This window comes from Crocodylus siamensis, chromosome 14, assembly GCF_052110815.1.
Source record: "Crocodylus siamensis isolate JL-2025a chromosome 14, ASM5211081v1, whole genome shotgun sequence".
In the NCBI taxonomy this organism is placed as follows: domain Eukaryota; kingdom Metazoa; phylum Chordata; order Crocodylia; family Crocodylidae; genus Crocodylus; species Crocodylus siamensis.
In genome coordinates, this window is record NC_143408.1 from 12,255,359 (window position 1) to 12,280,990 (window position 25,632).

General features: G+C 46.0%; 1 protein-coding gene across 9 annotated transcripts in view; it reads left to right on the plus strand.

The window, feature by feature from the left end:
• The window catches only part of PKNOX2 (PBX/knotted 1 homeobox 2), an 827,020-nt gene that overhangs the window by 103,778 nt on the left and 697,610 nt on the right, over positions 1 to 25,632 (plus strand). For 8 of the 9 annotated variants that reach the window (XM_090027048.1, XM_090027051.1, XM_090027055.1 and 5 more), the window contains exon 2: positions 19,630 to 19,696. The gene's annotated coding sequence lies outside the window, so the exon portion shown is untranslated. The remainder of the gene's footprint in view (positions 1 to 19,629; positions 19,697 to 25,632) is intronic. The other variant, XM_090027049.1, reaches the window with a different exon arrangement.

The following is a 25,632-nucleotide window of genomic DNA, read 5'->3' on the forward strand; positions in this document are numbered from 1 at the left end:
CAAATTTAGTTAAATGGTGACAGACTGTTATTAAAAACCAACAGTAATATTAATTTTTGTGTGTATATTAAAAGCATATTTTTCTTAAACCTTTATAAAACAGTCAAACAAAAACACATTTTTATTGTTGAATCTCAGGTTTCTTCCCCAAATAGCTGAGGGAATGGACAGACATAACATTTGAATATTTTGAAAAACCCCGGAATCACTTCAAAGGGCAAGCTGAATAGATGTATACACCCTTTGAAGTATTCCAAAGATGGTAGAAGTGCTCCAGAGAGATGCTTAAAGGAAATAAGAACTATTTAGAAGTTCTTCAAAATGAAGCACTTCAGCTTTCATATATACACTAGGGGTGCACCAATAGATATTTTCAGGACTGATAGGGATAGCCGATATTTAAGGAGGCATATTGGCCAATACCAATTTAATTTCCAATACAGCTGCCTCCAGCTGGTAAGTCTGTGGTGGTGGAAGGGGAGAGGGGAGGGAAAAGGCATGAGGGGGAGGGCAGATCAATGCCCCCTGCAGTGAGGAAGGGGGCAGGGGCAGAGGCAGGTGCTGCCCAAGCAGGGTGGGAGGAGGGGGTGGAGCCATGGCTCATGGTGGGGGGAAGAGGTGGCTCTTGCCGGTGCTTGCACCCTGGGAGTGTCCCCTGGAACGGGGTGGGGTGGGGCGGGCTGCAGCCGGGGCTCTTCTCAGTGAGCGAGTGGCGAGGCTTGGAGTGGATGCCAGTAGGGCTGGGAAGATGCTGCATCCACCCCAAATTTTGCTGCTGCTTCACTCCCAGTGACATGCAGCTCCAGGCATTTATTGGCCAAATTATCAGCCCCATTTGGCCAATATCTGATACAGCCAGTTTTCTTTATATTGGTACCGATCCAATATTGGACTGATGTATCAGTGCACCTCTAATATACACGCTATAGTTTCATAGTTTCTAGGGTTGGAAGGGACCTGAGCAGATTTTATAGACATCAGGGCTAGAAGGGACCTCGAGAGATCATCGAGTCCAGCCCCTGCCCAAAGGGCAGGAAGTCAGCTGGGGTCATAGGATCCCAGCAAGATAAGCATCCAATTTACTCTTGAAGGTGTTCAATGTAGGTGCTTGAACCACCTCCGCTGGCAGACTGTTCCAGACCTTGGGGGCTCGGACAGTAAAGAAATTCTTCCTTATGTCCAGCCTGAAACGGTCTTGCAGGAGTTTGTGACCGTTCGACTTCGTCATCCCTTGGGGCGCTCTGGTGAACAAACGTTCCCCCAGATCCTGGTGGTCACCCCTGATAAACTTATAGGTGGCCATCAGATCACCCCTGAGCCTGCGCTTTTCCAGGCTAAAGAGTCCCACGTCTCTCAGCCTGTTGTCATAAGATCTGTTTTCCTGACCTCTGATCATGCGCGTGGCTCTCCTCTGGACTCTCTCAAGCTTCTCCACATCCTTTTTGAATTGCGGAGCCCAAAACTGGACGCAGTACTCCAGCTGCGGCCTCACCATGGCCGAGTACAAGGGGAGAATGACGTCCCGGGATTTGCTCGAGAAGCATTTATGGATGCAAGCCAGTGTTTTGGTCGCTTTATTAACCGCATCATCGCATTGCAGGCTCATGTTCATCTTGTGGTCAATCTAGTCCGACCCCCTGCCATGGCAGGAAAGAGTACTGGGGTCAAATGACCCCAGCAAGATGTTCATCTAACCTCCTCTTAAACACCCCCAGGGTAGGAGCCTGCACCACTTCTCTTGGAAGCTGGTTCCAGACCCTAGCCGCCATGACAGTGAAGTAGCGCCTCCTGATATCTAACCTAAACCTACCCTCTGCCAGCTTGTGACCGTTATTCCTGGTCACTCCTGGCGGTGCTCGGGGGAACAGTGACTCCCCCAATGCCTGCTGATCCCCCCCTGACTAGTTTATAACAGGCCACAAGATCCCCCCTCAGCCTTTTCTTTTGGAGGCTGAACAGGTTCAGGTCCTGTAGCTTCTCCTCGTAGGGCCTGCCCTGTTGTTCCCTGATCATACGAGTGGCCCTCCTCTGGACCCTCTCCATGCTGTCCACATCCCTCTTGATGAGAGATCCTCTGTGTGCTCCAGCATCCTCTAGTGTTTAGCTCTTCACCCTCCCTAGAAGCATGGAGGGGGAGGGAGGGGAAGCAGAGCACTGTGTCAGTGAGCACTCTTCTGTCTGTTCAGCTTCTGCTCATCCAGAAGAACCTCCTGCTGGAACTGGAAGGTGCCATATCTTTTTCACAGAACTGGGAGACCAGAAGTACCATGTTTATCCTCTGCCAGAACCAGGCAACCTAGTACCCCTCATCCTCCTATCTCTTCCCCCTGGACTTGGATTCATGCTATTCAAACTCTAGTCCATGTATCATTATTGTCAGCAGTCCCTACATACAAGAAGAACAGTCTTCCAGTAAATAGGGGACTCATCAGTGATTCCAGAGGTGGCTGAAGAGGCCACTCTGAGATCCACATGCTTGACTGTAGAAATGGCAAATGGTTTCAGGAGAAAGGACTAGAAACTAGTAATGTAAGATCACACCTCTTTCCCTTTGTAGGCCTCATCTATCCACCTCCATAGTGAGGCAAGTTTGCTTCAAGTGATCTATACCTTGTCAGACATCATGGTGTCATTGGGGGTGATTCAGTGTCTGAGTCTCCCAAGCATTGATGTTAATATTGCATTTCTTCAGATGGGCCTTCAAGGTGTCCTTGAATCTCTGAAGTGAGGACCATTGATGAGTTGGGAGTATAGAACCTGTTTCAGGGGCCAGCTGTTGGACAGGACATGTCAGAAGGATGTCTAACAGAACTGGCACATTATAAACATAGCTTTAATGCAGGTAGAGTTTGTATGAGCCAGAATATTGGCATAGATTCTTCTGTTCTTTCCTTTAGAATAATAGAAAATTAGGGTTGGAGGGGACCTCAGGAGGGTGTCTAATCCAACACCTGGCTGAACCATCCCCACCTAGATCATTTGAGCCAGGGCTTAAAAACCTCCAAGGATGGAGATTCTACCACCTCTCTAGGTAACCTATTCCAGTGCTTCACCACCCTCCTAGTGAGAGAGTTTTTCCTAATATCTAACCTAAACCTCCCTTGCTGCAACTTGAGATCATTCGCCCTTGTTCTGTCATCTGTTAACACTGAAAACAGTCCAGCTCCATCATCTTTGGAACCACCCTTCACGTAGTAAAGGATGCTATCAAATACCCCCTCAGTCTTCTCTTGTGCAGACTAAATAAATCCAGTTCCCTCAGCCTCTTCTCATAACTTGTGTGCCCCAGCCCTCTAACCATTTTCATTGCCCTGCACTGGACTATTTTCAACTTGTCCACATCCTTTCTATAGTGGGGGGCCCAGAACTGGATGCAGTATTTCAGATAAGGAGCTGATATGGAGGATTTTCTGAAGGCATTGCTGATGGTAATGTTTCTAAGTTTTCAGGTGTTTCTAATGTGTTGACCAGGTTTTACATCCATACAGGAGGATAAGAATGACAGTAGCCTGATAGACAGTTAATGTTGGTTTATATCCTGATGACATGGTCATTAAAGACACAATTTCAGAGACAACCACAGGCAGGACTGGCAGACTTTATCTGGTGTTATATATCAGTCTATACTGATTTTTTGGGGAAAAGTGGCTACCCAGGTAGGAGAAATGCTCAACATTCTCCAAAAATTATCCTCTAATTAAAATATACAGAGAAGCAGCTGTTTGGCTTGTACCATAGGTTGGGAAAGTATAGTGTTATTTGTAAAGGTGACAGTGAGTCCAAGCATTTTATATGTTTCACAAAAGCGATCAAGAGTAACCTGGAGTTCCTCAGTTAACTGGGCATACACAATGTAATCATCAGTATATTAAAGATTAGTAATGGTGGTGTTGGTTATCTTGGATTTGGAATGTAACTTGTTGACTGTAAATAGATTCCCATCCATGCAGTTGTCAACGCTTATTCTGGATGGAAGCCTATCATAAAAGTGACATGGAATAGTTGCAAGCTAGATTTCTGCAATAACACACTCCTTACTTGGCTTTAGTTTTAATAATGAAGGAACCTGTTTCTGAGCCATTGATTAGGATGGTTGGGCTCTCTTCCAACTCTAATTTTCTGTGATTCTGTGATTAGTCACCCATGGTCCGAAGAAGAAACCAAGATATGAGGTGTATGTGTAGAGTCTGACTATAGGGGAGCCAGGAACACAGAACATCCATATGGAGAATTGAGTCAGTGATCCAGAGCATTGGGCAGAGCATAGGCTCAGTAGGCCATCTGGGTTGGGTCTGGGGAATCAAATGAGAGTTAGGGAGCCAAAGAGTAAGGCCAATCTTAGGGTCAGTGGGCAAACTGGGTTGGGTAGCCAGATAATCTGCCAGAAAGCTAATAGAGGCACAAGCCAAGGCTAAATGTTGGATACAAGTCTAAACGTTGCTCAGTTGCTGCTTCTTCTGGTTCAGGGGGTTTTATAGAAAGGGGTAAATGGTCAGCTGACCCTGGCTGGTCAGTCCAGTTGCAGGGAGTAGGCAAGTGTCTAGGCCTAGGTAGCAGGTTTTGACCACTTATGTCCATTCCAGTGCTCAGCTAGAAGGTTGCAGACTGGGATAAGTGGTTGTACCAGGCAGGCCAAGGGCCCAGGTACAAGGCTATGGCTTTATACAACCCTAACAATAACTGGCTGGAGCAAAGGACAGTACTCTTGGCTAGAGAATATGCATGATTTGAAATTGACATTGCTGCATTTAGTGGGACCAGATGTGCAGGAGAGGGGCGTCTCACAGGGCATGGTAGCTATACATATTTTTGGAAAGGAAAATCTGAAAAAGATGGACACATTCATGACACTGGTTTGGCTATTAAGACCCAAGATGGTTACTTGATGCTGTGTCAGGTAACAAACGTCTCATGATCTTTTGTATCCAACTGACCAACAGACAACTTACAACAGTTATCAGTGTACTCTTCAACTCTTGATGCAGATGGTTAAATAAAATAAAATTTTATCTTAACCTCAACCAAGTCCTGTCATCTGTCTCCAAAAATGTAATATTTTGGTGATTTTAATACTAAAATGGTTACGGACTTTGAGCTATGGAATAGAGCACTTGGAAAGGAAAGGGAGGGGAAAGTCAACTCAAATGGAATTCTCCTGAGCAAGTATTTGGAACATGTTCTCATCATCACAGACTCTTTATTCTGCCAAAGCTACACATGGAAGACATAATGGATACACCTGTGCTTAGTCACTGGTACCTGTAAACAAGAGGTTCAGTCTTTATTGCTTTAAAAATCCTGCTGAAAGCAATCACCTCCACCAGTGGTTCAGTGAGAAACTTTGACCTCCCTTATGATCTTGACACATTTATCATTGGGAGAGCCTCAGGAAAGGCAGCTATGAGACATGCAAAGAATGCCAAGGCTTTGCCATAAACCTCCCCCATCAAGACCGTTTTGATGAAAATGATAGGGAAATTCAAGTTCTCACTGACAGAAAAAGAAGACCCATCAAAGCTAGACAGAATAACATCAGTTCCAAACAGAAGTAAGACAATTATTGCCACATTAAAGCTGAGTTAATTTGGAATTTTGGAGAAGTCTCCCAGGCATGGGGGACTGACAGTCCTCTCCACCTTCCCTGTCTCTTCCCCTCTACCCACTCACTTCCCACAAATTCCTGCGATGGAGGGAGCAGAGCTGCAGGTTGCTGAAGCCGTGTTGTGCCTCCTCGCTGAAGAGCACAGCACAGCATGTAGCTGGGGCAATTTTGAAGTGCTTCAGTTAACGGCATGGCAGGGGTCTGTACCTCTGTCTGTGGCTGAAATGCTCCACTTCTGAAGCACTTAAAATGTTACAGCTATCTCCACCCTGACATGCTATGTATGTGTGTTCAATATTTTTCACTGTTGTTTTAAATTAAAGAGATTTTTTTTTTCCATCTTCCATGTACATGAAAATAGTTTCGGCATTTTTAAGTGGTCTGAATTTGAGAAAAAATCAGACTCTGGAACAGAGGTGTAGAGAGCTTCTTCATATCTGGAGCAGAGGGGAGGTGTGAGGGTGGCATGGAAGTGGAATTATGCTGACCACTGAAGAGCAGGGGTGGAGGGTGGGCAGTGCAATCTTAGTTGTTCCTGGCACTGTTCTCTGCAGTTAGGCAGTTGTTGCAGCAGTTACGTTGATGCCCTGTGGGGTCAGGCAATGATCAGGATCTCAATATTGCGCTGTTAGATAGGAGGGTATGGTGCACAATTGCACATACACACACAAAAATCAGTTAGGCGCGCGCACACACTCTAGATGCACACACACACACATACACTACCAACTCAGGCACATACACATCCAAACCAGCCTAGGCACGTGCATACTTATCACCAATTCAAGCACATACACTACATCCCCCCCAAAAATTAGACAACAGTCAGTTGTCAATACCCACACACTCCATACACATACACAGATCACTAATTCGTACATCATGCACATGATGACATGCACATTCACCATTTCACACACATACCACGCACCTACACATACACACAGATGAGTTCCTAACTTGGATGGTACAGTATGTATGTGTCTGTTTGGGGTACTTGGGATACCTGGAGGGAAGGATAAGGTGAGAGAGAAAGTATAAGGAGTGAAAGTTGCTGGGACTTGGATGAGAACCGGTAGACCTAGAGAGAGAAGCTGGCTGAGGAACTGAGGCTTGGGGTTACTTAAGGTCAAGTGGCCCCAGGGTTACGCAAGGTCTCTGGTGCAAGGGGAAAAAGTCCAGTGGCAAGAAGGAGACAGCCAGGAAAGAGAGAGAGGTAAAAACCTGGGAACTTGGGGCTGGAAACTGAGGCAGACGGCTGGGAGCTCAGGCCTGGAAACTGAGGCAGACAGCTGGGAGTTCAGGGGCAGATAAGTGGTGGCAAGGAGGAAACAGTCAGGAAAAAGACAAAAACCTAACTAGGGGTTTCAAAGTAACAGGTTTATTAAACAGGCAACACACTACACAGCCCATGAAGTTATTGGTTTCTCCCCCCCCCGCAATACACACACACAAGCACTCACAATGGCAGCAGGAGAAAGAGACTCAGTGGAAGGGTTGGAGTCCAGGTAGGGAAGAGAAACAGTTGAAGCGAGGGTGGGGGTGATGGCTACCTATCCAAGTTGGAAAGGGGGCTTTGTCCAGGTGTTGTCCAGAGGGTTGTTGCTGGCAGGGCCTCTGGGTGGATAGGTGGTGTGGTGTGGTGCTGGTCCAGATGGAGAGGGCATCCCAAGGAGTCAGTCTTCACTACCTCTTTTTATGGGGCAGATTGCCTATGAACTCCTATGGGAGGGCCTGTCCAGGCAAGGTCAGTTCTGTTCCAGAGGGTTCAAGGCTACTGAGCATGTGTAGCCTTGGCACAATGGTGGGTTACCTCATCTTTTGTTTCTTGAAAGCTGAGGGTGGTTCAATGGCTGGGTTGTTGGTCAAGGTATTGGTTTTGATGGTTCGGTCATTCAGAAGGAGCTATTTTTAGACCTACTGCAATTGTCTTTCAAGCACCCTCATTCATCCCCATTTATTCAGGAACCAAGTTACATAGGAGGGTTAAGTATGAGTCATAGGTACACAACAGGGCATGGAGACAAGATGGAGACTTGACAAAATGGAAACTTGACATGACTTATGTTTACTTACATATGTAGGCCTAAATCATATAGTATCAGTAAAACAGTAATATAGAATAGTAAAAATCAGTATAAATGTAATATATAATATAAAGAAGGAGAAAAAACAAAAGGAATACAACTTGCTACCAAAATAAAATGCTGAAGCTTATCCTATGTCTTAGCTCACTTATACTTATCTATGGGGAATAGAGAGGGGAGAAAAAGAAATGGTTGGGGAAGGGGAGGGAATGCATTTTTAAATATAACCACTCCCTGCAAAACTGAGGTTTTTGCTACAACAGGTACAATGGTGCAGCAGTCCAGCAGCATGGGTTCTACAGGAGCCACTCCTGGTGCCCCATTCACTCCTGGGGGGGCGTATATAGATGCCCCCTATAAATTGGCACCCAGGGCCATCCTTTACAAGGGAAACAGGCAAACTTTTCTCTGAAAAGTTGGGAAACAGCTGCATTAAGGATATCTTTCTAATTTTACCTCTGCCTCTTTGTGCTTATGGATTATGATAACATCTCATTTTCTGATCACATTACACCTTTTCCCTTAGAGCGCTTTATTCACTGAACAGTTCAATATTTATTTTTATTTTTACTATTCAGGGTGTACCCCAGCCTTATTATTTTGCTGCTATGCAAACCCAACACCAAACACAGAATTGATTTCCTCATTGGCTGTTTTGTGGCACTCATCTGTAGTAACACAGCCTCACAAACATCAATGAATATACAAGAACAGCTTTAGTTTGTAATCAATGAACACAAATCACCTCTGGAGAGCTATTAGTTGTAATTATACTGCTGTTTTTCTCATCATCAAATCCTCTGCTAAGAGTAATAGACAATAGGATATTTTCATGTGTACTAACAGGCACATCTACACAAGGTGCTTTACTACACAGTAGACTAATCTACTGCAGAGTAAAGCATCAGTGGGCATGCCTACACATGCCCCCCACAGCATAGTTATTACTGCACTGTCATTTAGTACTTGCTTTAAGAAGTACTAAATGACGGCACAGTAACAGCTGTTACTGTGCAGTCCTGGTGGCACACAGTTATTTTTAACAGCTGCGTCGCTATAGTGATGTGCTATATAATGAGGTAGCTCATCGAGCATTGTGCCTGTGATGTTACATCACCATAGGTCATCTCTACAGCGATGTAGTGTCTCATGTAGACAGTGGGTGCATCTACACATGCATTTGATCCAGGATCAGTTTACTCAAGTAAACATTTCCAGGCAGGTGTCTACACGTGTAGGGAAGCGAGAGCTGTTTGCTGCTAATGGCAGCAAACTGCTCCCTCTTCCTGGGGCCCTGCAATAGGCCTCTGCCACCACTGGGGGGAGCTCTGGGTTCCCCCAGGTGCTAGCCCAGGGGCTGGCAGGGAGCACTGGGCCATGACACAGCTGTGTCCTGGCCAAGACTGGGACATTACACCCTGCCCCCAGGGGTTGCCTGCTGCTGGGCTAGGTACAATGTCCCCCTGCCCAGGCAGCAGGGATCTACTGACCCCAGCTTCCTGATTAGGGGCAGGGGACTTGGAAAGACCTGTAAGGAAGGGAAAGGTCTCACCCCTCTGCCACATCTACTGATGTATTGGGGTAGGGGGCTGGGACCTACCGCACTCCTGCAGTTCTTTCCAGTCTCCATGCCTCAATCACCCAATCGGAGCATGGGACTGGAACCTGCCCATGACCGGGGCAGTTCCCAGCCCCTGGTCCAGGATTGTGGGGGAGAGGCCAGGGAGCTTGTTTCATGCTCAACTCTGAGTGCAGAGCTGGGTGTGGAATAGTTTTCTGGAATTCTGTCTTTGCTTGAGAGAGTCCAGAGAAGATCCACCCATATGATCAGAGACGTGCAAGTTAAGCCAGACAAGGAAAGGCTGAGGGACTTGGGCCTCTTCAGCCTAAAAAAGAAAAGGCTGAGAGGAGACTTGGTAGCAGCTTACCACTACATCAGGGGAATACATCAAGAGCTTGACAAACAACTGCTCAACAGGGCACCCTTGGGAAAAACTAGGAATAATGACCACAAACTCCTAGAAGACCTTTTCAGGCTTAATACTAGGAAAAGCTTCTTCACAGTCGTGGTGTCCAGACTGTGGCATAAACTCCTTCCAGAGGTGGTGCACTCACCTACCCTGGAAATCTTCAAGAGGAGACTGGATGGTCACCGCACTGGGGCTACCTGACCCTAGTTGTCTTCCCTGCCTAGTGCAAGGGGTTGGACCCAATGATCTTGCGAGGTCCCTTCCAGCCCCCCACAGTCTATGAATCTATGAAAAAAGCTGGTGAGCTTCTACCCCACCCAGCTCTGTGCTTATGTAGCTGACCAGGAAACAAGGTCACCAGTCCTTGCCCAGCTCCCTGTTCATGGAGCTGAGCAGGGAACAGGCTCCCCAGCCCCTGTCAGCAGGGAGCTCCCAGAACCAACTCCATGACAAGATAAAAATCTTTCAGGTCCTGCTTCCTGATTATGATCTTGGAGCAGGGAACTTGGAGCTCCCTCCTGCCAGGGAGGGAGTCCTTGCCTGGGCTCCAGTGGCAGAGCCTGCCTCGGCAGCAGGCAGTTCCTGGGGACAGGGAGCAATCTCCCACCCCCTGGTGGTGGCTGGACCAGGAGCAGATTTCCTTCTGGTCAGGCGTTTACATGAGCACTACTGCATCATTACTAATGAAAAGTAAATTTGCTGCTTGCTTTTGCAGGTAGCAAATTTACTCATGATTACCAAGGTTTACTGTGCAGTAAGCATATGCACATGTAGATGCACATGCTTACTGTGCAGTAAACTAAACTACACTGCGGTAAAGTGTCTACACACGCATGGCATTTACTGCATAGGAAATTAATGTATTGCACAGTTAGCTAAGCTAGTACCTGTAAATACAGGTACTAAATTAACTGCATAGTAGTTACTGAGCAGTAGTGCTCCTGCAGATGTTGACCAGATGCAAATTTGCTCCCAGTCAGCCACACCAGCAGGGGGCAACAGGTAAAGGAGGAGTTCTCTGTCCCTGGTCCTGGTGCTGCTCAGCTCCTGGCTCCCCCCAGGAGCTGGAAGCTGATCAACAGTGGGATGGGGTTGCTCTCTTGCCCCTCCCTTCCACACCCACTATCCTGGTGCTTCACAGCACTTGGCTCCCCTGGGAAATGAGCAGCACTGGGAGAGTGCCCCCCTCCCCATCCCAGCGCTGTCTAGTTCCCACCTCTCCCCAGGAGTTGGTAGCTGAACACTGCTGGGACAGAGTCATTCTCTGCCCCCCCCCCCTGCCCTGGTGCTGTATAGCTCCCAGCTCCTCACAGGCTCCCAACAGGATTCAATGCCCAGCCAGGGGCTTGCCAGGAGCTGCCCCAGAAGTGGGACAGCTCCTGTTGAGCCTTCTTCTGGGTGGAAAATCCCCACTGGGCACAGGGGTGTCTGGCAGCTATGTGTCCTGATGTGCACAGCGCCAGGAGACCTCTGCCAGCTGCAGCAGCAGCTGTCTTCCAGCCCTCTGCACATCAGGACCCCTCCCAATGTGCTCAGGGCCAGGAGACAGTTGTTCCTGTGAGCATTGGATCTGGCCCCCATGCCCTCTGCCATCCTCCCAGATCAGACCATGGGGGAGCCTGGAGCTCCCTCTGGCAGCTGCAGGGGGGAAGAGCAAGGATCATCCCTGTACCATGCTGCACCCGTTGGGAGCAGATTTGGCCCCAACAGGGAGCAAGTGTAGCTGCACTCCCAGGGAAGGCTTACTGCATAGTGTTTTACTGTGTGGTAAGCCTATATCACATCAATAGCATGTGTAGATGTACCCACTGAGAAGCAGGCCCATCACTGGCTCCAATTACACTGAGAAAAGGGTCATTAATTGAAAACCTTCTGAAAATACAATTCACTCCAAGATCATTGTGATTTCTTTCCCACTGTATTTTGTCTTTGTCTGAGCCCAGGTTTGAGAGTTGGGAAGGGATTTGGAGCAAACTTCACAAATAATATTTTGTATCCACTGAACAAGTTTAAATTCTCAAATCTCTCTCCTGTAATCCAAGCCATTGCCTATTGTTTTTTCAGGGCAAGACAATTTAGAAATCCATGTTTTCCCTTGCTTGAGGGCAGACTATGTTCCTTATTTGGGAGGGACAAACATCATCAAGAGCCAGAAGGACACAAATGGCTCTGTGCTTTCCACTGCATTGCCTCTGTTCCTTTGTTCAGTCTTTTTAGAAGCAAAATACAAAGTAGTTTGTACTCATGGTTAAAATACATGTTCACACCCGAGATGAAATGAATTTGTGTTGCTTATGGTAACTGTTGTTGTGGTAATGTGCAAGTCTCCAGCTGAGAGGCAGGGCCCCAATGGATTGGGCACAGTACAAACAGATAATGGAGAGATGATCTTCACTTACCCCAAGATCTTAGTCTAAGGTAGTGTTTCTCAACTGGGGTGCTATAGAACCTTGGGGTTCTGTGATATCTTTTTAAAGGTGCCATGGTGACTGCCACCTTTCTGAGGAAGTACTCTTTTCCTCCTGACCAGTGTCCTGTGCCTGCCCCAAAAGCCTATGGATAAGCAGCTCCTCTTATGATTCCTACTGCTCCTCTGACAAAAAAAAGAGCATAATCCTCTGGATGTGCTCAGACATCTTACTATTATTGGGAAAACTTATGTAAATGCCAAATAATTACAGAATTATATAAACCTGTAGATATAGAAAACCAGTGTTAAAGCACCCTGTTTCTGTAAAAAAACAAAACAAAAAACCAAAACCAAACCAAACCCCCCTGTCATTCTTAAGTGATTTAGCATATATTAAACAGGCTGAAAAAAGGCCTATTGGTGTATTTCTTCTTTCACTGTCCCTCCTAAATATATAGGGCAGCCACTAGGGCTGTGCTAAGCTTTGATCCCTGATTTGATTCAGTGGAGATTTGGCCAGAGTCAGTGGCCAAATCTCCAAATCCAAATTGAATCAGAGAACTGTTTAATCTCTCTGAATCGAATTGAAACGCTGCAAATCGATTTGGAGAGATTCAGAAAGATTCAGTGATTTGGACATAGACACACCTTTAGATGTTTTTTCTACATACCTCTAGGTAGCAGGTGGCTTGTGAATGCTGTGATGCATGGAGTGTCCAACAGAAGCACAGGGGACTCCCCAGTGTGCTCAGCAGCAGACCTGGAAGTGGACCAGAAGCACTTCTGGTCCACTTCTGGGTCCACTGGGGAGCACAGTGGGCCTCCCCCCCCCGCTTCCCTCTGGCTTGGTGACTGGTGCCTTCTGGGTCTGGGGGGGCACCTGGGGTCCCCTTGTGGCCAATTGATGAGCTGGGGGTGTGGGGCACAGGGAGCCCTACTTCTGGTCCACTTCTGGATTTGTCACCAATCACATGGAGGGTCCCCCCACACTCCTGTAGGATGCTCCTTGTGCCCTAGCATTGCAGCATTCACAAGCTGTGCTGGTACCTCAAGGTATGTAGAAAAAACAATTAAAGTTGTGTCTGTGGCCAAATCGCTGATTCTCCAAATCAGCATCCATTCGGATTTGGCCAAATTGAATCAGGGACAGTGATCCAAATCCAAATCAAATAGGGCCCACTTTGCACACCCCTAGTGGCCACTGACACATCGCCAGAATACAGGACAGCCCCTTGGTGAAGGGCAGTCCAGTAGTGGGCGCTCCTGCATTGAGCCACCCACCTCACTGCACCCGACCACCTTCCAGGCTCCAAGTGCCTCCCTGGGGGCGCCTCAGGTCTGGTCGACCCCCTTCCTGGAGTACACCCACTAGCCTGGGTGTTCCACTGCCACCACCCAGGGCTGGGTTTGATTTTGGCTCTGCGCACCCTGGGAAACACAGGCTTAGTAGCCCTCAAGGGTACATGATTCACTTCAAGAACTTAGGATGCTTCCCTCAGTCAGAAGCACAAGTAGTGGTCTCCCTTAGTCAGCCGAACCAAGGGGACCACAAGGCATAATCTAGACCCACTCCCAGTAAGTCTCCCATACTAGGTGCAAAGGAGAACTTCATTGGTTACAAGGGGTAGGGTTGGAATAGGGTGTAGAGTAGAGCAATATCACAGAAATCCCATAGAGCAAACTGGCATGGCTGGGTAGCCTTTGATCACGCATCTGAGTTACTGCAAGCTACGTATCTAGTTAGCTCTCAGGTAGCTTACTCACAAGTATCATCCAGAGGCAGGTGGAGATTCCCTCTGGAAGCAGGTAGTTCCTTGATCATGAGTTTTGAGAGAGAGAGGGCAGGTTTCAGATGGTCCAGCTCTTCTCTCTCTCTCTTTGAGTCTTCCTCATGGCTGCTTCCCCCTCCTCCCTTACAGTCCTTAACTTATATAGCCCTTGTGACCTCATTTACCTGGTCCAATGGAGGGCAGCACCTGTTGGCTGATAGCCGACCAATTTGAACTGCATCACTAGTTGATGGGAAGACTGGCAGTTTGTAGCTCCCCAAGGAGCAAGCCCCTCACCCAGGTATGTGATGCCAGTCACATAAGCAGAGGGAGCAGGTTTCCCCTTCCCTCAGGAGTGTATCCAGCTCAGTTTACCTAAAGAGATAGGGTAAGGGTGTGTATCCTCTGCTGGTCCCATCCTAACCAAATTGTCACAGAACAGAGTTTTTGGGGAGAAACAGAGGTGGCCTTCTGCCACACCCTTGACCAGTCAGCAATGAGTGGTGGGGGCACTACTTCCTCAGCCAATTACCAGTGGGGGGTAGGGCCACCACCTCCCTCTCTTCTTCCCTTCCTGGCTGGCTCCAAACCCCTCTCCTCCTGGCTGTGTACCACCATATTGCTAAGCACAGCCAATAGAACCAGAAGGACAAATGACTGACATGTATTTCCAAAAATGAACTGAAAAACCGGACTTTTTGCTGTCCATTCCTCATTCAGGAACACATAGAGGACAAACAGTTTTAAAAAAGGACTGTTTGGTATAAAACAGGACCAATGGGCTTCCTATAAATGTAGGTAAGAAATCATTGGGTGAGAAAGAAAGTATTGCCAGGGAGTAGAAAGGCCACAACAGGTAGAAATAAATGGTCAATTTTGAACATAGCTTGACTCTAAGGGGGCTGTTAAAAGCCTCTAGCATTAGTTTGTGTTAATATAGTATTTTCTTGCAGAAAATGGACACATTTCCCCCCAGACCAGCTGCTAGAAAGTTTAGTGTGCATTCTACATGAGACCTATGGTAGGAGCAATTTCTACTGATTACTGGTAAAAGTAAAGTCTGTACACAATTGACAGGGCACAGAATAACAGCAGTTTGGCTCCTTAGCTGCTGTTATTCAGTTATTTACTACAAAGGTATATCTTTGTTTCTTCATTTTGGCTTTCAAAAACAATGGCTGCTTACAGACATGAAAAACAAAACAATACTTTAATTTCAGTTTGGTGCACCCCCACGCTAAGCCCGCGTCATGCCCAGAAGAGGCATCACATAACTTTGACCCAGCTCATCCACTGTTTATATAGATTTCTCACTTCATCATGGCTTTTTGGTGCTTTTGTCTAATAGCTGATTAATAGCCAGGTGAAAAGGGAGTGGGGAGGAAAAACAGCAGGCTTCTCCCTGTCCCTCTCCCATTCTAGAGCCCTGCTGTCATCCCAGGAGTAAGTGAGCATGGCTCAGGGGGTCAGAGCATCAGCTGCCCAGCACCTCCTGGACAGAGCTGCAGCCCAGTGCCTCATCCCCTCCTTCATGGCAGGAGCCAGTGCCTACTGCCTTTTGGACCTGCACCACTTTTCCCCTCCTAGGCCTGTGGGCCAGTGGGGGGCAGTGGGGGAATGCTCACTCGGTGCCCAGTGCAAGGGAAAAGCTGGCAAGAGAGGCTTTACACTCCCGTTCCAACTGGAAGCTGGGTTGATTTCCCAGCCAAGAAGGGGGTGAGGCGGGTAAATCCACCCCGCTCCTGGCTGTTGGGGATGGAAAAGTCCCTGCTGGCAGCTGGGGGTGGGGCCAGCCCTGCTCTGTTGGAGCAGAGAGAACAGCACAGGGCTGCAGAGCATGCTGGGATGCTGGGGGACTCTGATTTAACTTAAAACAGGAAAGGGTCAGAGACATAAGTTCCATAAACAGTTTGACCCAAATCAGTTAGGAATAATACTACATTCAACCAGTCTTCTTAAACTAGTTTCAGTCATTTTGAAACTGGTTTATGTGCACTGAACTTATATTCTGTTACAGGTTTAAACCAGTTTCTGATTACTTAAGCCGGTTTATGTGCAACTTCTGTCCCTAGCCAAGGTGTCTAATTTATTCTGGGGTATGTTGAATGTGAGGAAAGGTATTTTTTATCATAAACTGGCAAAGGAATGAACAAGAGCAGTAGCAAAATTTGCAAATGATGCTATTTTTTATATTTATTCAAGATTGGAGAAGACTGAAGAACTCTTGAGGTGCCTGATCAAGAACCTGATTCAGAAAACCATTTAGGCATCTGGTTGACTTTGTGCCTATAATTCTGTTAAAAACAATGTGACTACCTAGTTGCTTATTACACCTTTATATGTGAATTACTGCAAAATGGTTTGAGTTAGCTGCATGGATAGCAAGAAAGCAGCTGAAAATCCTTATTATCCAAATAATATAAAGTAATGCAGGAGTAGAATGGAAGCAATTATTCCAGTAATAGAAGAAATAATTTGAAATAGTCACATACATTCTGACTTCTAGATTAACCGTTACCAAACATAGTTGAGCATCATTGCGGGCAATTCAGTGAAGGCTTCTGCTACTTGTGAAAATATTATAAGATAAAAGAAAAAAGAAGAGGGCATTTAGAATGTCACTTGGAATTATAGAAAAGTAGGGCTGGAAGGACCTCATGAGGTCATCTAGTCCAAGCCTCTGCTCAAGGTCAAATCATCCCTATCTAAACTAGCCCAGCAAATAGCCAATGATGGAGACTCCACAACAGTGCTTAATCACTCTCATATCCAACCTAAATTTCCCTTCTTGCAATTCAAGCCCACTACTTTTTGTCTGGCCATATATACATACAGAATATAGTCAAACACCATGTTCTTTTATAACAATGCTTTTCTGGAAGACTGTTATTAAATACCTCCTCAGTCTTCTCTTTTCCTGACTAAATACTCTAAGTTCTTCTAACCTTTCCTTTAATGTCATATTTTCTAGACCTCTTTTCATATTTCTTGTTCTCTGCTGGGCTTCTTCTAATTTGTCCGTATTTTTCTTGACGTGCAGTACTCAAGACTCATCACATCATAGTACCCCAGGTGAGACCTCATCAGTGCCTCTTGCCAGCAACTTAATTTTACTGAAAGTACTAAATGGCATTTTGGGCCGGAGTTGTGGGTGGAGAATCTCTACCCACTGCAGAGGTCCTTGGGTAGAAGTCAAGCTTTGATTTTCCTGCCACCACCTATGGCCCTTTTCAGATGGTACTGGTTCATTGTTTCTTCCAGCACTTTGTTGGATCAAAGTGTGGTAAATAAGAGGATCAATTAAAAATAATACAGTGCTCTCCAGGACCTGGTAAATTCACTTACGGCTCATCCATTTATGGACAAAGAAATGAGTTTACCAGCCTTCCTTCACTTCCAGGCATCTGTGTCTGAGACCTGATTTATTTTTTTGGTTAGAGTAGTATCTATAGCTTGGCACTGGAGTTAGTTGTTTTGTGTTATGAGACATTATAATAGTGATTTGGTTACTTTGACTGAAAATCTCACTATTTGTGGGTAGAACTTTGAATTTATGTAACCCATAATTTTACACAAATCTGTGGAGGAAGGACATGGTAATGTGTATTCTTACTGTGTATTCTTACTGAGAGGGCTTCAGAGCAGTTATTTAAGAATCTGCAGAGACCATTGTGACATTTAGATGTTATTATATGTAAAGAGCTGCCCTAGTCCTGTTGCGTTCTGGCATTTGAAACTTTGTACCTGTGTCTTCTGTCCCTGATGTAGGTGCAAACTGAGAGTCCTGACATTCAGCCAGTGGCGTTACACTGGAAAAAAACTAGCAGAATTGGTCAGGCCCTCTGTTTCCAAAGAAAAGTCTTGGGATAATGACGGAATCTGCCCAAAGGGCATGCAAGTCAGGTCTGGAACGTGGCTGCATGCTAGTAAGGGCATATTATGTTTTTTACATTAATTTTCAGAGCTGATTAAGAAGGAATCCTTTCTGGATTCACTCTGCACAGAGCTCTGCTGCTACTCTCTGGAAACAGCTGTACTCTGGAGTTGTTGGCTGCTACTATTCTAGTAGGAGTTGCAGTTGATGAAGTTGGCTGCGGGTTCCATCCTTTTAGTGAAAAGCCAGTAATGTTTCCCTTTAAAGGTGAACAGGTCAGAAAAAGTCAGTCCTGGGGAAATTCACAGATCCATAAGTTTGTGCTTTTGAAAGAGAAAAGGATAAAGACCTTTGTTTATTACAACTTTGACTTATTCTTCTTGTCCTGAGGACATTCTTCACACATTTCTGAAGTTCCTTGACATTTTCACAATGTGATTTAGCAGTGATGCTAAGGAACCGTCATCTCTCATATGCAGAAAAGGCAACAAAGAGAAGACTCGACTCTACTTAGCCTTTAAGAGATTTCCCTAGTTACAGAGGGTGGAACAGAACTTCCAAGAAGAATTTGGGACAACAGGAAGGAAGAAAACCTATAAGAAAACAAATCTCTCACTTTATTACTATGCTTTCATGTTAAAGGAAAACAAACCATATGTTGGAGATCTTTGGTAAAGGTTTGTGTGTACAGGCTCAGAGGCTTCTTTTCTGTATCAAGAATGTATTTCATGAGGATACCTAGCTTGGGTGTTGTTTCTTTTCCTTCAGACACTTGGGGATAGCTTTATGTTCCTTGCCCAGTCATCTGTGTCCAGATGTGGTTGTCTATATAGCATTTTGGTCATAAAATGTTACTTACGTTTAGTTAAAATGTTTTGCTTCTTGGCATCTCACAATAAAACAAGGGTCTCCAGGCTAAGCCCATTTCTAGTACAGAGGTGAAGTATGGCTGCAGTATGAGTTGATTAATAGGCAAAGAGACAGTATATCCAGGCCAGTTACCACCCCAGTGAAAGGTGAGGAGAGATGCCTCATAACTCTAGCCCTCACATCTTAGTGCCTAAGCCAGCAAGGAGGTTGGCAGGACCAAGGGGGTCCAGAGTGGGGCAAGGTGCCCATAGCGAATGAGGAGCAAGGAGCCCAGAGTTTGGGAAAGGACATGGAGCCTAGCAAGGGAAAGAGACCCTAGTGAGAGGCAAGTAGCCCAGAGTGTAAGGGGCATGGAGCCTAGCGAGGGGCATAAGCAAAGAGGCAAGTAGCTCAGAGGCTAGGATCCCCAACTCTGTGTGTGGGGCAAGGAGCCCAGTATGAGTGAAGGGCACAGAGTCCAATAAGTGTGGCCAAAGTTAGGGGTTGGGAGTATGATAACATCTTGGATGCCATTTGTGAGGCATGGGCCACAGTGTAGGGAAGGTATGGAGCTGTGGATTTGACCCCCCTGCCCCCTCCTCCGGCATCAGGGCATAAAATGGGCAGTCTCCCATATTTACCACCAGTTTATTATAATAGCAAAGTCGTAGAAGGGGAGACTGGGTAGACTGCCCCATGGCCAGATGCGCAGGCACACTTGAGCCTTAGCCCCAGGCTTGCTCCTTGTCACAGCAATCTCCAGTCTAGAATAGTAGATGTCAATCTTTAATTACATAATCACAGGAGAGAGAACAACTTGTTCCCTCCAGTGGAAGCATGGAGTGTAATTGGGTGGGAAACTTCTCTTGCTAATTTTGTGCATCAGTTGCCTCTGGGTCCTGGTCTGTGGTTTTCAGCACATCTTGTTCATGTTTTGAGCCTAGGAACTAAAGACCAAGCTGAGCATGTCCAAGCCCCCAAATACTTCCCTAAGTTTTGGATTTTTTTCGCTGACTTTTGCTTTTATTGTAATAATAACTTCTCATATAAAATTGTTTTTAATATCAGCAGGTACTGTCTGAGGTCAGATCCTGAGGCTTCTCTGCCCTCCAAAACCTTCTGGAGTCTCTGCACTGTAAGTAACTTTGATTGACACTTTCTTTCTTTCATTGAGGTTATGGGTTAAATCAGACCAGGAACTTGATATTTTGTTCCACCACATTGTGTAAAGAAACAGCCAACAATGAACTCAACAGAATTTAAAATTAAGTGAAAGTCTAAGTAGATTATATCAGAATGTGACAAAGGAACACTATAATATGACATTTCACTTAATTAGTCTTTATTGATTGTGCATTAAGAAAGATTTCGTATGTTATGTGTTCAATTAGCTCTGTGACATTGTGTGATTGGCATGGATTTGAAGAGTGTGAAGCTGACATTTGTAGCAGGAAGTTTTCCTCTTTCTGTGTAAATGAAAAGCCAAATCTACCACTTAGACAAACAGAGGCTCTGGCTATCCCTGTTCCTGTGTGTATGCAAAGAACGTAGGCTCCATACTACATATGCAGCATTTTGCTCTCCAGTGCACTATGCATATACAACCTTTTTCATCTTCTTCCTGATCACAGCAACATTTACATATGTTACTGGACTTGCTGTAGTGTTAACTACATGGCCTGAGTTACAAAATAAAGTCTTATAAAGCCTTCATGTCCATGAGTTGTTCCATAGACTGAGCAAGTTATCTTGCCAGGGACTGGTCAAGCTTAATCTTGTTCATTAGGAATTAAGAGAGGTGGAAAAAAATAAAGCAGCAAATTTTCAGTAGCCCTCTTCAGCCCAGCCTTAAGGCTGAGCACTCAGTTCTTTTAATTGGCCGAGTTGTTTTTCTGGATATGTTCAATTGGTCTTGACATGAATTTACATAAAGACTTGCATTGACTTCTCTGCATGCATTGTCCAGACCATCTCCCCATGGTATACTCAGTCCTCATTTTTTGGCCTTTGCTTTGTTTTGTAAGGTATCCATAAGAAATCCCCTATGACTATTAAATAATCCATGGAAATATAAGTGATTAACTGATGTCAGTGAATATCATTACCTCTGTGTAGAAATAGATTAACTGTAACAAATATTTGCATGAATCATTAAAATGGTTAACCTGATATCATATAACATCATAAAGACAGCTGAGCAAGATGTGCAGAGCCTCATTACCTGGAGGCTCACTGGTTTTTGTCCTTTCTGAGTTAGTGATTGAAGACAGTAACTTGCAGGGAAGCTCAGTTAGGTGGCTATGTTTGTCTGGCTCTTTGTTCTTGATGGCATAGCACTCCTTCTTGAGTAATTAATCCAATAAAACAACCCTTAAACTTCTGTACTTGTGCCTGAAATTTCTGTATTAATAATACTATAAGGCTTATAGACTTAATGGAGGAGGTCATGATTGTATAAAGGGCTCAGAGGTGAGATATTACAATGCCAGTTGTTGATTGTTCTGGAGCAACAGCCGATGAAAGGGTTACTGAGGGCCTTGTTACAACTTACACTGTGAGCTGCACAAATATTGATGGGTGTTAGTGCTAGCTCAAGTTTGGAGCAGTTACACTTTCAGACCTGCAAGGGCCTGGAGAACTGAAAGGTAAGAATCCCTCCCTTCCCATTTCAGGCTTTCCCCCAACCCACCTTTGGGCTCCTTCCTGGCCTTTGGGGGTTCCTCCCCTCCCCTGCCCCTGGGGCATTACTTTATTGTGGCTGCCTACATTGTCTGTTCCAGGGGAGCGGGTAGGGAAGGGTTATCCTGTCTGTCCAGCTGGCACTGCTGCCAGGCTGCTGTGGTGGTGGCAGCCAGGCAGGCAGATTAACCCTTTCCTGCCTGATCCCTGGGAGAGATGGTAGCCACGTAAGTGGATGGGTGGGGACTGTGAGCAGGGATCTGGGATGCTGGGAAGGGTGGGGGAACAGTGAACCTGATCTAGGCCAGCAGGGGTGGGTAGGTGGGGTGTTTACACCTGGAGCATCTCATGTATCAGTGTCCCTGTGCTTCAAAATGGTAGTGGGGGTGCTTTATCTACAGCTTGTCAAACAAGCTTGAAGGTGCCCCTGCTGCTATTTTGAAGCATGGCAATACTGAGACATGAGTTGCATAGGCTGGTTGGAGCACAGTAATTACTACGCAACAGCAGACTCAATTAATCTAATTACAGCATGTTGGAGCAGCCTCCACACTCATGTACAGGCACCCATATAGTCCAGAGTCCTTTTCCTCCTGCACAGTGAGTTACCTCCTAGTTAGCTCATATTTGCTGAACCCTTAAAATGTTTGTGCAGTATCTACACGGGTATTTCATTCCCATTCAGGAGATGGTTTAACTCCTCATTTCTGCTCCTGTTTTTTTTCACATAGGAAGCTGGGGGTGCTCCCTGTGTTAGATGGTATGACAGCTAACCGATCACTAACCTCTAGGTCTTCATTAAATTCCCATAGGTTCCTTTGTGGTACAAGTTTTTAACTGACCTTGGTGGCTAGTTATTACAAAGCTCAGTACAGTATTATATCCTGACTTTTTGTAGAAGCAAAGCTAAATTTCTTGGAGGCCAAGAACTAGCTCCTATTTAATCTATGGAACTTAGATGGACTTGTGCACCCAAGTGTGACCCTATTCTACTCTCTCTGAGTCCCTAAAAAAACAGTTAATGCAAAAGGTGGATCCTTCTCTTGCTTACTACTTTTCTTTATTATGATTTAGGTTACAAAAGTAGGCATAGTAAAAATTTTTCAGAGACTTGAGCAGCATGGAATAGGATCACGATTAGGGTACATGAAATGTTTGGGGAGGGTAGTGGGAGGTTAGATTGCATTAAAAATAACCATCCAATCTAATTTAGTTTGCCCAGGTGTGGAACCTACACTTAGATCCCTAATTAGGTAAAAGTTTAAGTGCAAACTGTACAGACGTTCAGGACAGTTAGATCAGTCTAAAAGTGGCTGATCTGATCTAAGCTAAGGGTACCTCCAAGGTAGTCTAACTTAGATTGGGTCCAGCAAGACCAATCAAATTGAACTTCTGTACAGTTCCCATTGCAGCCCTGGGGTTGGAAAACCTCAGCCACAGGCCCCAGCCCCAGGGCTGCACTTTTCCTGTAGCCCCCTCCCCACCTGGTGCTAGGCTGTTTTTAGCCCCTTGGCCCCTTGCCGTACCACTACATGCACAATACCTACAATAGACCAGCCAGCCCCCCTGACCCTGCCAAACCCCCATCCTGCAAGGTGTCCCTGGTGCCAGTTTTACTGGTGTTCACTGGTGCGGGGAGCCAAGGAAGTAAGTCTGGAGGGGTAAGTTCACCTGGGGGAGTTGTTTGCCCATGTGTTGAGGCCACTGGTCCCAAGGGGGTGGCAGAGAGAGCCCCCCACCCCAGACCTTGCTAACCCCCCTGATCCTACCAAACCCAGCTGAACCCTGTTGAGTCTGAAATCGTCTTCCAGGTGTTTGTGGCCATTACTCCTGGTTTTCCCCAAGGGTACCCTGGTATACAGTTGTTCACCAAGCTTTTGATGTATTCCCCTAATGTAACAGTAAGCTGCTACCAAGTCCCCTCTCAGCCTTCTCTTTTTCAGGCTGACGAGTCCCAGGTCCCTCAGCCTTTCCTCATATGGCTTGCCATGAAAGTCTCTGATCATATGGGTGGCTCTTCTCTGGACTCTCTCAAGTTTGCCACATCCTTGCTAAAGTGCGGCACCCAGAACTGGACTCAGTACTCCAGCTGTGGTCTCACTAGTGCTGAGTAGAGCAGAAGAATCACTTCCTTGGCTCTGCTGGAGATGCATCGATTGATGCATGCCAGAGTATTATTTGCCCTACTGGCTACAGCATCGCACTGCTGGCTCATATTCATATCATGGTCTGTAATTACCCCCAGGTCCCTTTTATTTGTGGTGCTGGTCAGTTTGGTGCTGCCAAGCCTGTAGGTGTGCAGGGGGTTGTTCATCCCCAGATGGAACACTTTAGATTTCTCATGTTGAATTTCATCTGGTTTTGATCCACCCAACTTGTTAGCTTACCTAGGTCTGCCTGTATCTGTAGTCTATCTTCCAGCGTGACCATGGTCACCCATAACTTGGTGTCATCTGTGAACTTGGTCCCCCACATCCAAATAATTGATAAAGATGTTGAAAAGTACTGTACCAAGCACTGACCCCTGTGGGACACTGTTGGCCACTTCTTGCCAGGACAACACAGATCCATTCATTAGGACTCTCTGGGTCCTACCCCACAGCCAGTTTCCCACCCACCTGTCTCAGAGTTAAGCCCACAATCCTCCAATTTTCTCATGAGGACATTGTGGGGTACCAGATCAAATGCTTTTTGCACGTTAAGATATACAATGTCAACCTCCTCTCTTGTTCAGATGGCAAGTTACCTGGTCATAAAAGGAGATGAGGTTGGGAAGGCAAGACCTGCTTGTGATGAAGCCATCCTGGCTGTTGTTCAGAATCCTACCTTCTGCAAGCTTGTCGCAGATAGACTCCTTGATGTATTTTTCCAGAATTTTCCCTGGGATAGAAGTTAGGCTAATTGGCCTATAGTTACCCAGGTCCTCCCTCCTCCCCTTCTTGTGGATGGACATGACATTGGCCCTCTTCCAGTCCTCAGGGACCTCTCCAGAGCACCATGAGTTGTGGAAGAATTTCACCAGAGGTTCCACGATGACTTCGGCCAGCTCCTTCAGCACTCTTGGATGAAGTTCATCCAGTCCTGCTGACTTATGTCTAATTTTTTTAAATTGATAAGACACCAATTACGGTGTAACAGAAGGGAGGTAGTCATTCCTACTCTGCTCATTCTGTTCTCCATCTGGCATGACTCTCCCCTTGGCCTGGTAGAAATATTGAGGCAAAGTAGTCATTCAGGAGTTCAGTTTTCTCCTGAATGCTAGTAACCAGCTGTCCTGAGTTGTTAAGCAATGGCCCCACGCTCCCATTTGTTTTCCTCCTGTTCCCTATGTACCTAAAGAAGGACTTCTTGTTGTCCTTGATTCCCATTGCTAATTTAAGTTCAGTTGCCACTTTAGCCTTTCTGATCTGTTCCCTACAAGTGCAGGCCACTGTTGTGTAGTCCTCCTTGGGGCCTGCCCCGAGCTTCCGCTGTTTATAAACCTCTTTCTTCCTTCTTAAGAGGACCATGATTTCTCTGTTTACCCAAGAGGGCTTTGAAGGGTATGTTCGTACATACCCTTAGTAACCTAAGTCAACATAAAAAAAAAAAGCCAGATTGGTGGAATAGAATTTGACCTCAAATCTCTGACCCAATATGTCACCAGTAGGGGTTTCTGTCTGTTCATTCCTTTTTGTCAACGAGTACCTCCTCATAATTTTAACCTAAACAAGGCTATGTTAATCCTTGTATTTAGCATTGTCTACCCACTTGGCTGAGTGAGAGAATATAATGATGTGGCTATGCAGCTAAAGTCAGGAGTTATAGTTTCTTCTCTGAACACTTACACTTATGGTTTTAAACAGTGAAGTTGCACTTGTTCCTAATGAACAACTGGATGAAAAAATAAGCAGGCTGTCTTTTTTTTTTTCTTCTGGTTATACTATTTTTATACCATCTTTTTTCTTCTGGATAGTACCAGAAGTCATACAAAGACCAGGCACTAACTGTTCCTGATAGTCTGAGAAAGAAATTACACTGGTTATCTGGGAGCCTGTGAAGGATTAAATTAGTCATAGTGGCCAGCAATTTTTGGGAGTACTTTTTGGCATCAGTGTTATTACACCAACACACCTGCTTGGTTATTTCTTGTTGTTTACTTTGGAGGGGAAGGGGCACAGGCCATGCGTTGGAGGTGTGGGAGGGGGCACAAGCAATGGGGTGGGGAGTTATGTACCCCCCAAGATTTCTGCACCCACAGCAGGGCTGGACCAGCTCCAGGAAGGAGACGCCTCCATGGCCTAGTGCCACGCCACCATGCCTGCGGTGGTGCGGAGTTGTGCCCCTGCTGTTGCTGGGTGGGCAGGGACATCTCACCTTGGCAGCCATGGTGGTGGAGCGCTCCCTCCCACA